The 14,699-nt window shown below is 42.6% G+C and overlaps 1 protein-coding gene across 10 annotated transcripts in view; it reads left to right on the top strand.

Annotated features, from left to right (window-relative positions):
• Positions 1-14,699, top strand: part of Cnot1 (CCR4-NOT transcription complex, subunit 1) — an 89,183-nt gene that overhangs the window by 2,234 nt on the left and 72,250 nt on the right. The gene's annotated exons all lie outside the window — the stretch shown is intronic.

Here is a 14,699-nt window from a genome sequence, read left to right as displayed (position 1 = left end):
TGATGATAGCAAGCAGGGCCTTGGCCTGAATGGCAGGCAGGATGTTAGTAAAGGTTCTTTTTGCAGGCAGAGGGTCTGACTTGGGAATTTGGTTCTTTTTCACCTGGTCCTGGCTGTTTGTTTAGTGGAAGCAAGTCTAGAATCGAGGCACACACATACACACACACAAATCTGACCTTTAGCCGGGTGTGGTGACACTGGCTGCTTGTAATCCCAGCAGTACAGAATGGGGCATGAAGCTCATTGTGATTTCTTTACAGCCTGGGCTACATGTGAAAGCCTTGTCTCAGCAACAAAAACAGTGGGAAAAAACAAAGGCTGAGTGGGGAGGATCCTAGTCACTAATACCTGAAAGTATTTTTTTAAACCCAAGATTAAAATTTGTTGAATAACACACACACACACACACACACACACACACACACACGAGTGAGTGAGTTTAGCATTCTTGTGCCATAGCTCATGCGAGGAGAGGTCTAAGAATATGAGGAGTCAGTATTTTGACGCTTAGTGAAATGTAAAGGATGGATCTCAGGTCCTCATGCTTGTGTGACAAATGCTCTTACCTTTTGAGCCATCTTGAGGCCCTTAACAATTATAGTCTTAGAAGTTGGCTTTATATTCTTGGTGACTTTATTTTATTATTTGTGTGTGTGTTGTTCATATGTATGAGTACCGTGTGTTGAAGAGTTCAGCAGAGGGAGTTGGGTTCTGTGGAAGTGGGATTATGGTTGGGTTGGCTTGTAGTTAGGGTAGCCTCAAGTTCAGAGTCCTGTCTCAGATCACTAAGTGACAGTAGGGCAGTGTTAGATTGTAGATACTTATAGACTCTTCACCACATAACCCTGTTCTGTCTCTTTAAAGCACATTTATCGTGTGTGAGTGGATTTATGTTGGTATGGTGAGTACATCCCACAGTACTCATCAAGGGTAGAGGACAACTTTGAAGAGTGGGTTCTCTCCTACTGTTTTGGTCCCAAGCATAGACCGCAGGCAGTCAGACTCGGTGGCAGGTGCCTCTACCTACTAGTGCACTGCACTTGTCCCCATTTGATGCTTCTTGAATTAACCAAAATAGTATTTGCCCTTTTGAAATGGCGTGTTTGCTGACACACACACACACTCTGTATGTGTTGTTGGGGCTGAACACAAGACCTTAACATTTGAGGCAAATGCTCTCTACCCCTGAGCTGTGTGTTTTGCTCCTTGTTGGCACTCTCCCCACCCCAAGTACTCATTGTGAAGCACAAGCTAATCTTGGACTTGTCCTGCTGCCCCGCTTCCCAAATGTGGCCATCACTTTTTTTTTTTTAAAGATTTTATTTTATTTATGATATGTAAGTACACTGTAGCTGTCTTCAGCTGCACCAGAAGAGGGCATCAGATCTCATTACAGGTAGTTGTGAACCACCATGTGGTTGCTGGGATTTGAACTCAGGACCTTTGGAAGAGCAGTCAGTGCTCTTAACCTCTGAGCCATCTCCAGCCCCAGTGGCCATCACTTCTGTTTTGGGTCTATTTATTACTTACTTGTTTTGATTGATTGATTGATTGATTGATTGATTTATAGGCAGAATTTCTCTGTGTAGACCTTGCTGTCCTGGAACTGGCTCAGTTTGTATACCAGGCAGGCCTTGAACTTAGAGATCCTCCTGCTTCTTCCCCCAAAGCTCTGGGATTAAAGGTTTGCCGCCACCTGGCATGTTTTGGTATATTTTTAATAAAAGATATATGTGTATATAAGTATGCCTTCTTGCCTTAATCACCAAATCCTAAGAAGAAAAAAAGATAAAGAATTAACTTAAACGATGGGGCCTAGTGACTCAGGCCTATAGCTCCAGCACTGAGGCTCAGGCAGGACGATGGGGAGTTCAAGGCCAGCTTCAACTCACAATTAGCCTTGGTTCAGGAGACCCTGTCTCAAAGGAAAAAAGGAATTAGCTGTACACTTCTTAAATGACACTGAGTAAGTTTTCCTGTTTCAAAGTGAAATCCCAGTAAGGTTTTTGTTCTGTGGTTCTGGGCGTGGTATCTGGGATCTAGCATATACCAGGGAATCTTCTGCTGCCAAACAACAGTCCCAGCTCCCAGGGAATATTATGTTAAGGTGTCGTTTATAGGGAGCCCAACAGTGCTTTTCTGGTGGTTCAGTTTTATTACATGTGTGGGTTTGGAAGCCAGAAGACATCTTTGTAGGAGTCAGTTCTTCTCATCTGGTGGGTCCTGAGAAATGAACTCAAGTTATCAGTCTTTTCCCATCCAGGCACCTCAATGTTTTTATCTTGAGGTGGGGTCTCACTATGTATTGCACTAGCAGTAGAAAGTACTGGCCTGGATCTCACAGTGCCCCAGCTCTCAGGTGTTGGGATAAAGGGTGCTAGCCACCAGATTGGGCTGGCTCAAGGTTCTTAAGCATGTTTCAAAGGCCAAAATGACCTTCACTGTGCCTAGTTTTTTATGTTAATATTTATATGTAAGAATATATCAAAACAAATAAAAGTCATTCGTTGAAAAGTACTTTTTTGAGAAGGTAGTAATTAATCTGAGATCTTGTGTTAGGGTTTCTGCAAGCAGCCTCTGGAAGGGTAGGACAGTGTAGGTTTAAGAAAATAATTTCCAGCCGGGCGTGGTGGCGCACGCCTTTAATCCCAGCATTTAGGAGGCAGGGGCAGGCGGATTTCTGAGTTCAAGGCCAGCCTGGTCTACAAAGTGAGTTCCAGGACAGCCAGGGCTACACAGAGAAACCCTGTCTCGAAAAACCAAAACCAAAAAAAAAAAAAAAAAGTTAATTTCCAGGACTTGGAGATGGTTCACTGGGGAAAGTTGGGAGCAAAGTTGTCCATTGATCTTCACATATTTGCTGTGGCATGGGTTATACACACATAAAACAATTAAATTTCAAGCTAAGTCAGGAGAGCTCATAGTAACATCCTATCTTGGAAAACCAGATTTCCATAGTAAGATGAGGATCTTCTTCTTATAGGATCTCCATATTAAGATCCTATCTTCAAAAATCAAAAACAAAACATTTCAGTCTTTCATGTGGAAAGCTCAACTTCTAGAATGTGGTTTGATTTTGTTATACTTGTTAAAATGCAATTCCTAGAGATTGGGTTAAGGTTAATTAGACAATAAACTGTAGGGCAACGCTGGTTGTCATTGTAGTCCATTCACCAAGGAGGCTGAGACTGTACTATCTGTTTGTTTGTTTTGAGACAGGGTTTCTCTGTGTAGCTCTGTCTGTCCTGGAACTCGCTCTGTAGACTAGGCTGGCCTTGAACTCAGAAATCCGCCTGCCTCTGCCTCCCGAGTGCTGGGATTAAAGGCGTGTGCCACCACGCCCAGCTGAGACTGATATCTTGAGTAGTAGAGCAACGTGAAAGTTGAAAGTGAAAGCCTGCCTCAGACACAGAACTTTGTGTGGTAGGTGATGGTCACCTTGTTACAGGAGATGTTGAGTGATTGATGCTACTTTGAAGAACACAACATAGATTGTGTGAATGCAGGCACAAATGGCCTTGGCATTAGTGTGGCTGTCAGAGGACAACCTCAAGGGTTGGCCTTTACTTGCCACTTTGACCGTCTGTTGTTTTCTACTGCATATGTGGCCAGCTGGCCCACAAGTCCCGGGATTCTTTCTACACCAGGATTATGATGGGTCCTACAGTTCCTAGCTTTTACTGTGAGTTCCGGAGATTGGAATTCAAGTCCTCATGTGAAGGTAGGAAGCACTTTTAACCAGCTCACCATGTAAATTTTCTTTCTGGAAATAGAGCCACCTTGTATAGCTCTGGCTAATTTGGAATTTGTGATGTGAACAGGCTGACCTCAGAGTTGGAATGCTCTTCCCACATGCTGGGATTGGAGGTGTGTACCACAACACTGTCTTCCATTTTGTTAAGATTACATATATGTGTGTGTGTGTATGCATGTGCATGACAAGGGTTGTAGGTGATCTGCTAGATGTGGGTGTCAGTGAGTCTGAGTCCTGTTAGAGCAGAAGCACTCTTCCCTAACTGCTGTGCCACCCCCACCTACAGTCTTGGCTTTCCTTTTCCTTCTTCCTTCTCTCTGAGATAGCCTTGTTGTGATTTAGTCTCTGGGCCTACAACTGGAGCCTTACTGCCTTAGGCCGCCTGGGCATAGGGATGCAACTCTATGTTTGCTTCTGTCTTTTGGGGTGAGGGGATTAGGTACCCCCTGCTGACTTGGAATTCATTGTGTAGACTAGGTATCTACTTGCCTTTGCCTTTGAGTGCTGTGATTAAAGGTGTGTTTCACTGTGCCTAGTTTGCTTCTAAAGTGTTTGTTATATTGAGAAGTCTTGAGGTGGGAGGGGTTTCAAGGGAGGAATACCCTTGGGCTGCTTTGGTTTTATTTTTAAATTGTGTATGCTTTGGAGAGTTAGCCATAGTCCTTTTAGAATTTACAGGATTGGTTTTCTTTTTTCCCCCCAGAGACCAGGTTTCTTTTATCCTTTTCTTTCTTTCTTTTTTTTTTTAAAGATTTATTTTTTTGTGAGTACAGTGTCACTCTTCAGACACACCAGAAGAGAGCATCAGATCTCATTACGATGGCTGTGAGCCACCATGTGGTTGCTGGGGATTGAAGTCTGGACCTCTGGAAGAAAAATCAGTGCTTTTAACCGCTGAGCCCTCTCTCCAGTGCCCTGATACAAGGTTTCTCTGGAACTTACCTTGCAAACCAGGCTGGCCTTAAACTCAGAGATCCATTTGCCTCTTTCAGTTCTGAGATTTAAAGGCCTGTGCATCACCATGTCCAGCTGTATACAATTGCTTCCTATGCTAGAAACCTTGGTGATCTTGAATAGGTTGAATTGCATTATCTTGCTCGAGGGTCTGCATTCACCCATAGTAATGATCTGTATAATCTTTACAACAACAACAAGCCAATAATGAAGTTTTTTTGTGTGTGCTTGTTTGGTTGGTTTTTCGGTTTTTCGAAACAGGGTTTCTCTGTGTAGCCCTGGCTGTCCTGGAACTCACTCTGTAGACCAGGCTGGCCTAGAACTTAGAAATCCGCCTGCCCCTGCCTCCCAACTGCTGAGATTAAAGGCTTGCGCCACCACTGCCGGGCTTTATTTTTTCATTTGTATGGGTGTTTTGCCCACATGTGTGCATCTGTGACTGGTACTCTTAAAGACCAGAAGGAGACATCATATTTCCCAAATTGAAGTTAATCAGTTGAGACGCTGCCACATGGGGGTTGTGAATAAAATGCAGGTTCTTTGGAGGAATAGCCATTGCTCTGACCCACTGACCCACTGACCCATCTCTCCAATCCCTTATCTGCATGCTCTTGAAGCAGGGAGACAGGTGCACAGACGTGTTCTTGTGGCACTTGTTGAATTGTGGTTTTAGACATAGCTGAGGTAATCTTGGTGGGTGACAGTGGTTCTCTGCGTATTTATTCATGGTGGTCACCACACTCAACAGGCTCATTGCTCAGATGGAGACTTAGCAGTGAGAGGGCCCCTTGAAGGGTAGACCAGTATTTTTGTTGTACTGAGGAAGCCATTTTCTCCTAGGAAGTACATGGGACTGCTTTTGATAAGCACTTGTTAGGAACATCTGCTTCCTTCTCAACAACAACCTGAGAAGAGTATGGCATCCTAGGTCCAGGTTTCCTTTCCGGGGGGATAGTGGGAAGGAGGGGGGGAGGGACAGACAGACACTGAGACACACTGTCTTTGTACAGGAGAGTGTGCTTGAAGGTAATGTAGGTCAGGAAGAACTGGGTGTCAGTGTTTTCCTTTCACTTTGAGCCAGGGTTTCTTTGTTCACTGTACATGATGCTAGGCTAGCTGAGCTAGGAGCTTCAGGGGATTTCCCACCTCTCCCTACCATCCTGCTGTAGGAGCATTGGGATTACAGACACCTGCTACCATGCTCAGCTTTATGTGGGCTCTGGAGATTTAAACTCAGGTCCTAATGTTTATGCAGCAAGTGCTTTACCCATGTAGTCATTTCTCAGCCCTGTTTTTTAAAGTGTGTGTGTAACTAGAGACCAGGGATGTTGGGTCCCCTGGAGCTGAAGTTAGAGGTGGTTGTGAGCCAGCCACCTGACGTGGGAACCAAACTTGGATCATCCGAGAGAAGCAAGTCCCCTCTCCTCTCCTCCCCTCCCCTGTTATGTTTTTGTTTTTTCGAGACAGAGTTTCTCTGTGTAGCCATGGCTGTCCTAGAACTCACTGTATAGACCAGGCTGGCCTCAAACTCAAGAAATCCTTCTGCCTCTGCCTCCCAAGTGCTGGGATTAAAGGCGTGTGTCACCACTGCCCGGCATGTACTTTCAACCTTTGAGCCATCATCCCAGCCTTCCTAAAAATATTTCTGGCACGGGGCGTTACTAAACCCAAGAATAGGATTTTTAAACATTCACAATGTTATAATTTTTTATTAGGGGAGGTACTCTGCCCGCTCCAGTGTCCTTGTGGGGATCAGAGATAACATGTGGGAATTGGTTCTCTTCACCATGTGGCTCCCTGGTATCAAACTTAGGTTTTCATGCTTGGGGCAAGTACTTACTGAGTGAGCCCTCTTACAGCCTCAAGAGCACATAACTAAAGACAGTGTGCATGTGCCATGGCATCCATAGTGCAGGTCAGAGGGCTGCTTAAGACGCTGTTCTCTCTCTCAATGCACTGCGGGGCTTTCACTGCGGAGGCATCCTATCTCACTAGAACACTTAATTTTTGAAGCGGAATGTGAGGATACATGGCTGTAATCCCATTTACTTAAGAGGCAGAGATGTGCGTGGATCACATGTTGGATATATGAAGGCCAGTGCTATATCTACTGTATCCAAAGGCCAACATTTTTGGATGCATGTGGTATATACTTCTTCACATTTGTGTAATTGCTTTTTAGCTGGGCTGGCAGGGTTACAGATGCAGTGCATGCATTCATTGTTCTGCCTGGGGTGTTTCTGAGAATGTAACCCTTTCTTTTTTTCAAGCAGATATACATCATAGTTACATGAAAGTGTTAAATTTTAAAGTTACATGTGCATGTGAGTGCTGGTTGCCTATGGTGCCAGAAGAGTTTTACTCCCATAGCTCTTCTGTGGGTGCTGAGAACAGAACTCTGAGGTTTTAGTTTATCTCTGGTGGTCAAAATTAATTGGCACTAATTTGTTTAAACATACTAACCTAGCTTTGAAATATTTGTATGTAGCCTTTTTTGTTTTGCTTTTTTTGTTTATTTTTATTTTATTTTATTTTATTTTATTTTGAGACAGGGTTTCTCTGTGTAGCCCTGGCTGTGTATGTAGCCTTTTGAGTCCTTACCTGTCTTTGGTTTCAGTGGCTAATCTCTACCTTCCAACACACACAGACTTTTTTTTCTTTCAGAGAAAGGCTCTCTCTAGCCCTGACTGGCCTGGGTCTTGTTCCGTAGAATGGGCTTGGTTCTAGCTCACAGAACTCCCATCATCCACTTCTGCTTCTGGAGTGCTGGGCTTAAAGGTGTATGCCACCACATCTGGCCACAGGGCTTAGCATATTATAAACTGATTGGCTCTAAACCTAAGAACTATCTTCCTCCCCCCAAGCCTCCTAGTAGCTCGGACTACAGCTACGCATCATCACACTTTTTCTAAGTGTGAATGTTTTGTGTGTGCCATTTTGTGCCTGGTATTCACTAATGCTTGTGAGCCACCATGTGGGTGCTGGGAGTTAGACCCAGATCCTCTGTGTCATCTTTCCAGCCACTTGGCCTCTTGGTTTATTAAGATTACTGTTGGTACTCTGTCTTCAGTTATATATTTTTTTTTTTTTTTTTTTTGAGATAGCGTCTTTTTATGTAGTCCCAGCTGTTTAGAACTCTGTAGATCAAAATAGCCTTGAACTCAGATCTGCCTGCCTCTTTTCCTGAGAGCTGGGATTAAAGTGTGTGCCATAACACTTGGCCCTAGTGGCTGGTGATACATAGTTATCAGTAACATTATTGATACATGAATGTGTGTAAAGACGTTTCTTGAATGGGCCTCAGAGACAAAACATTTTCAGACTTTGACTACATTGTTGTTGTTGGGTTTTTTAAATGTATTTACTTTGTGTGAATGTTTTTTGCCTGCAAGTATGTATCTTTTCCATGTGTGTGCCAGGAGCCTTCAGATCAGAAGAGGATGTTGATGTCGAACCCTTTGGAACTGGAGTTTATGGGTGGTCCTGAGCCACCACTATTATGTGTCCTCAACAACTGCTATTAAAACTGTTGAGGCAGATCTCTAGTCATTTGTTTCCCTTTTTTTTTTTTTTTTTTTGGTTTTTCGAGACAGGGTTTCTCTGTCTAGCTCTGGCTGTCCTGGAACTCACTTTGTAGACCAGGCTGGCCTCGAACTCAGAAATCCTCCTGCCTCTGCCTCCCAGGTGCTGGGATTAAAGGCGTGCGCCACCACGCCCGGCTTGTTTCCCTTTTTTTAAAATTTTTTTATTTTTTAAAGATTTATTTATTTAAGTAAGTACGTTGTAGCTACCTTCAGGAAGAAGGTTCTCATTACAGATGGTTGTGAGCCACCATGTGCTTCTGGGATTTGAACTCAGGACCTTCGGAAGAGCAGTCAATGCTCTTAACTGCTGAGCCACCTCTCCAACCTCCCCCCCCCCTTTTTTTTAAAAGATTTATTTATTATTATATCTAAGTACACTGTAGCTGTCTTCAGATGCACCGGAAAAGGGCGTCAGATCTCATTACGGATGGTTGTGAGCCACCATGTGGTTGCTGGGATTTGAACTCAAGACCTTTGGAAGAGCAGTCGGTGCTCTTAACCACTGAACTATCTCTCCAGCCCCTGTTTCCCTTTTTAAAAAACCCTCACATGGTGGCTCACAACCATCTGTAACAAGATCTGACTCCCTCTTCTGGAGTGTCTAAAGACAGCTACAGTATACTTACATAGAATAAATAAATAAATCTTTAAAAAACAAACAAAAAACCCTCATCTTGCCTGGCAGTGATTCGACATGCCTTTAATCCCAGCACTTGGAAGGCAGAGGCAGGTGGATTTCTGAATTTGAGGCCAGCCTGGTCTACAGAGTTCCAGGACAGCCAGGGCTATACAGAGAAACCCTGCCTTGAAAAAAACAAAACAAAGCAAAACAAAACCAACCAACCAAGCAACAACAACAAAAAAACCAAAAAACCCTCATCTTTCAATGGGGCATGGTAATGCGCATCTGTAGTTTTGTGGCTCTCCAGACAGAAACAGGAAGAAATTGCCTGTCTGTCTAAGCTACTAGTGATACATATCTTTAGAAAGAGACTTTACCAGGTTGTGTTTTACTAGCCTAGAAATTGAATATGTCCACTGGGCCTACAAAAAACTACAAAAAGTGGGGCTGGAGGGATGGCTCAGTGATTAAGAGCACCGACTGCTCTTCCAGAGGTTCTGAGTTCAAATCCCAGCAACCACATGGTGGCTCATAACCATCTGAAAAGGGATCTGATGTCCTCTTCTGGTGTGTCTGAAGACAGCTACAGTGTACTCACATACATAAAATAAATAAATAATCTTGAAAAAAAAACTACAAAAAGGTCTACACATCTATAATCATCCTCCTTGATATTGCAGGTGTGTGCCTCTGTGCCAGCCTAGCTCATGTTTAGTTAGTATGCTTCTGATTTACCTCTTCCAAGCCTTTCTTAGCCATTTGTTAAGTCGTGTGTACTCTAAATGCTTAAGCAAGATGCAGACTAATATACATATTACATATATGTATATTGCCCGGAATGTGTGTTCATCAGTCACTGACTCATGGGTATTCTTTTTTAGGTTTTTAAAATGTATTTATTTATTTATTTATTTTTGTTTTACAAGACAGGGTTTCTCTGTATAGCCTTGGCTGTCCTGGAACTCACTCTGTAGACGAGGCTGGCCTCAAACTCAGAAATCCACCTGCCTCTGCCTCCCAAGTGCTGGGATTAAAGTTAAAGGCATGCGCCACCACGCCTGGCTAGGTTTATTTTATGAGTGCTTTATCTGCATGTACAACTGTGGGCCAGAAGGAGGCATCAGATCCCTTTATAGATAGTAGTGAGCAATCATGTGGTTGCTGGGAATTAAACTCAGGACCTCTGGAAGAGCAGTTAGTGCTCTTAACTGCTAAGCCATCTTTTCCAGCCCTCATGGGTATTTTCATTTTCTCTGTCTAAGTTTTATTTTATTTGAGAACACTGTAGCTGTCTTTGTAGAAACCAGAAGAGGACATCGGATCCCATTACAAATGGTTATGAGCCACCATGTGGTTGCTGGGAATTGAACTCAGGACCTCTGGAAGAGCAGTCAGTGCTCTTAACCGCTGAGTCAGCTCTCCAGTCCATGAGTATTCTTTTGCTGACAAGTATTGCAGTTGACAATAATTTTGTATGTTATTAGAAACTTTTGAAGAGTGTAGATTATTAGAAAGATTGCCTTTCCTAGAGGATTTTGAGTGAAAGTCTCTAATCACTGTTAATCAAGACCACATTTTTCTTTGGTTTAACAAATTTGTGCTTGGTAGCTGTTTTTTTTTTTTTTTTTTTTTAAATGATTTTTTATTAGCTCAATTAAACGTAGCAGTAACAACCTCATATGTTAAAATAAATGATACATTTTGATGAAATGTAGTTATACTTTTTTTTAAATTTTTTTATTAGGTATTTAGCTCATTTACATTTCCAATGCTATACCAAAAGTCCCCCATACCCACCCACCCCCACTCCCCTACCCACCCACTCCCCCTTTTTGGCCCTGGCGTTCCCCTGTACTGGGGCATATAAAGTTTGCGTGTCCAATGGGCCTCTCTTTCCAGTGATGGCCGACTAGGCCATCTTTTGATACATATGCAGCTAGAGTCAAGAGCTCTGGGGTACTGGTTAGTTCATAATGTTGTTCCACCTATAGGGTTGCAGATCCCTTTAGCTCCTTGGCTACTTTCTCTAGCTCCTCCATTGGGAGCCCTGTGATCCATCCATTAGCTGACTGTGAGCATCCACTTCTGTGTTTGCTAGGCCCCGGCATTTGGTAGCTGTTTTTATATTTACCATTAAAAAACACAATAAAACTGTAATCCTGGGCTGGTGAGATGGCTCAGTGGGTAAGAGCACTGACTGATCTTCTGAAGGTCAGGAGTTCAAATCCCAGCAACCACATGGTGGCTCACAACCATCCATAATGAGATCTGTCTCCCTCTTCTGGAGTGTCTGAGGACAGCTACAGTGTACTTAAATAAATAAATAAATAAATAAATAAATCTTTAAAAAAAAAAAAGCCTGTGATCCTTCTATTCAGTTCTGCAACTTTTCCCATAACGACATGGATGGTTTACATTAACATCTGGTAGCTATGATTATCTGTTAGGCATTGTTTAGAATACCTCATGTTCAAGAGATTCTTCTTTTAGGTGGTGTTCTCCAGTGAAAACGTGAATGTTCTTTCTTAAGCTTTCATTCCACAGGAGACAAAGTGAGTGTTTTGAGAAAACTCCATTAAGTGGTGATTTTTGCTGTTGGACAAAGTTCTGTGGACTGCAGATAACCTTGGTGCCAGTGGGATTTCTGGTTATTCCTACTGTTTTTGGAGAATTACTCAAAATGTCTTTGTCCCCTGTGATTACTTTTTTTTTTTTTTTTTTTTTTTAAAACAAACAGATTTATTCATTTATTTATTTTATGTTAGTACACTGTAGCTGTCTTCAGACACTCCAGAAGAGGGAGTCAGATCACATTACGGATGGTTGTGAGCCACCATGTGGTTGCTGGGATTTGAACTCTGGACCTTCAGAAGAGCAGTCGGGTGCTCTTACCCACTGAGCCATCTCGCCAGCCCAGTGATTACTTTTTTGTTTTGTTTTTTTAAGGGGGAGGAGATGTTACTGGGGACCAAACCCAGGGCTTTTGTGGGCAGACCAGCCAGCCCTCTATTACTATTATCTCCAGCCCACTGAATAGTCATGCCTTACATTTACTTACCTTTTTTTTTTTTGGTTTTTCGAGACAGGGTTTCTCTGTGTAGCCCTGGCTGTCCTGGAACTCACTCTGTAGACCAGGCTGGCCTCGAACTCAGAAATCCGCCTGCCTCTGCCTCCCAAGTGCTGGGATTAAAGGCGTGTGACACCACGCCAGGCTTTTACTTAACAGTATTACTCTTCAGGTATAGTTGACTTGTGTTGCATTGCTGTGACATATTAGTGCGGTTTCTTTTTGTGAGTGTGTTTGTTTTGAGAAAAAGTCTTGTGTAGCATCTGTACCCTCAAATTCAGTACATAGAATTAAACTCAACCTTCTTAATTCTACGGCCCTTTAATATACAATTCTTCATGTTGTGATGACCCCTAACTATAAAGTTTTTGTTGCTACCTCATAAGTATAATTTTGGTATTATTAATAGTAATGTAAATATTTTTGGAGATGGGGACTTGCTAAAGGGGTCCCCATCCACAAGTTGAGAACCACTGCTCTAGAATATAAATTACAGAAGTGCTCCATCATGACAAGTTGTCAGTGCCCTGCCATTTTGCCCTGTACAGCATGGTCAAATTAAGAAGCAAAGGAGAGCTGGGCATGGTGGCACACGCCTTTAATCCCAGCACTCGGGAGGCAGAGCCAGGCGGATTTCTGAGTTCGAGGCCAGCCTGGTCTACAGAGTAAGTTCCAGGACAGCCAGAGCTACATAGAGAAACCCTGTCTCAAAAAAAAAAAAAAAAAAAGAAGCAAAGGAGAATGGTGCCACTGTGGAATGGGTTAAGTGGTTGCAGGTAGTGTGGTTGTTTTGTATAGGTAGTTATTCCCAATGTGACTTATTCTAGTGGTACACTCACAGCAAATCATGTGAGGTTTAGGTGGATGCATAAATGTGTTTTAAGGGAGAGGGGGAGACTTTTTTTTTAAATGTGTGTGAGTGTGTTGCATGTCGTGTGTATTATTTTTGTGCGAACTAAGGTCCTCCTTGTTTGTTTTGTTTTCTCAAGAAAGGGTTTCTTGGTGTTCTTTTTTTTTTAACGACTTATTTTTAGATCATGTGTGTTGGTGTTTTTGCCAGCATGTATGTCTGTGTGAGGGTGTCAGATCCTACTGCCATGTGAGTGCTAGGAATTGAATTCTGGTCCTCTGGAAGAGCAGCCAGTGAGTGCTCTTAATTGCTGAGCTGTCCCTCCAGCCCTGCTCTACATGTTCTTTTTTTTTTTTTTTAAAGGTTTATTTATTTATTTCCTGTATGTAAGTGTACTGTCACTGACACACCAGAAGAGGGCATCAGACCTCATTATAGATGGTTGTGAGCCACTATGTGGTTGCTGGGAATTGAAGTCAGGACTTCTGGAAGAGCGGTCAGTGCTCTTAACTGCTGAGCTGTCCCTCCAGCCCTGCTCTACATGTTCTTAATGCTAGGTCATCTCGCTCTTCCCCTTTGAATGTTCTCCTTTCAGGTTCTGGTTTTGCTTATTTTGTAAAGGTTTTGTTGTTTTGTAAAGGTGTTTGTTGTGGATTGTTGTGACTGTGGAGTCAGGACAGCCTTCAGGAGCTGCTTTTCTTCTGTCCTCTTTTGTAGGGAGTGGACTCAAATTATCAGCAAGTATTTCACCAGCCCAGCCTAAGAGCTGGCTCAGTGAATTCAGGTTCCAGAGGATCTGGGTTCACATGGCAGTTTACAACCCAACTGTAACTCTAGTTTCAGGGAAAATCTGATACCTTTTGGCCTTCAAGAGTATTGAACACCTGTGGTGCCCAGACATACAAGAAGACAAAACATCCGTGCATAAAATAAAAATTAAGTTAAATCACACGGTGGTAGAACACACCTTTACTAGCCCTTGCTACACAGGGATTTCTGAGTTTGAGGGCAGCAGGGTCTACAGAGTGAATTCTAGGACAGCTAGGGCTACAGAGAAGCCCAGACTCAAAAACCTACTAGTTTCTTAAAAAATTAAGGCCTAGTGAGATGGCTCAGTGGGTAAGAGCACTGACTGCTCTTCCGAAGGTCCTGAGTTCACCCCTAATGAGATCTGATGCCCTCTCCTGGTGTGTCTAAAGACAGCTACAGTATACTTACATATAATAAATAAATCTTTTTTAAAAAATTAGAAATTGCATCAAAGCAAAAAACGTGAAAACTAAACAATTGCCCCCCAAAACAAACAAAACAGTTACAGAAAATGTTTAGTGGAGAGCTTGTTAGCAGTAGTTTTGTAGCTTTGTATTACTTTATTTTTTTTTAAGATTTATTTATTTATTTATTTATTATATGTAAGTACATTGTAGCTGTCTTCAGACACTCCAGAAGAGGGAGTCAGATCTCGTTTCGGATGGTTGTGAGCCACCATGCGGTTGCTGGGATTTGAACTCTGGACCTTCGGAAGAGCAGTCGGGTGCTCTAACCCACTGAGCCATCTCACCAGCCCTTTGTATTTATTACTTTATATTACAGTATTCAGAATAGATAATGTATAACAAAATGTGATCTAAATTATGGATACATTTATGGAACTAGAGCTTAACTGGAAGTTAGTGTGTGCTATAGAAGCTGGTAAATTAAAATTTACATTTATTAAAATTCATGGGCTAGTGAGGTAGATGGTTTAGTGCTAAAGGTGTGCTTACTGCTAAGTCTGATAATATGATTTTGATTCTGAGATATACATCTAAGACTCATCTTAGTGGTGGAAAGACAAAGATGACTCCCACAAGCTGTACTTGAACTCA

Source organism: Mus musculus, chromosome 8, assembly GCF_000001635.26.
Source record: "Mus musculus strain C57BL/6J chromosome 8, GRCm38.p6 C57BL/6J".
NCBI lineage: Eukaryota > Metazoa > Chordata > Mammalia > Rodentia > Muridae > Mus > Mus musculus.
The sequence above is the reverse complement of the archived record's forward strand: the minus strand, read 5'-3'. Positions and strand labels throughout refer to the sequence as shown.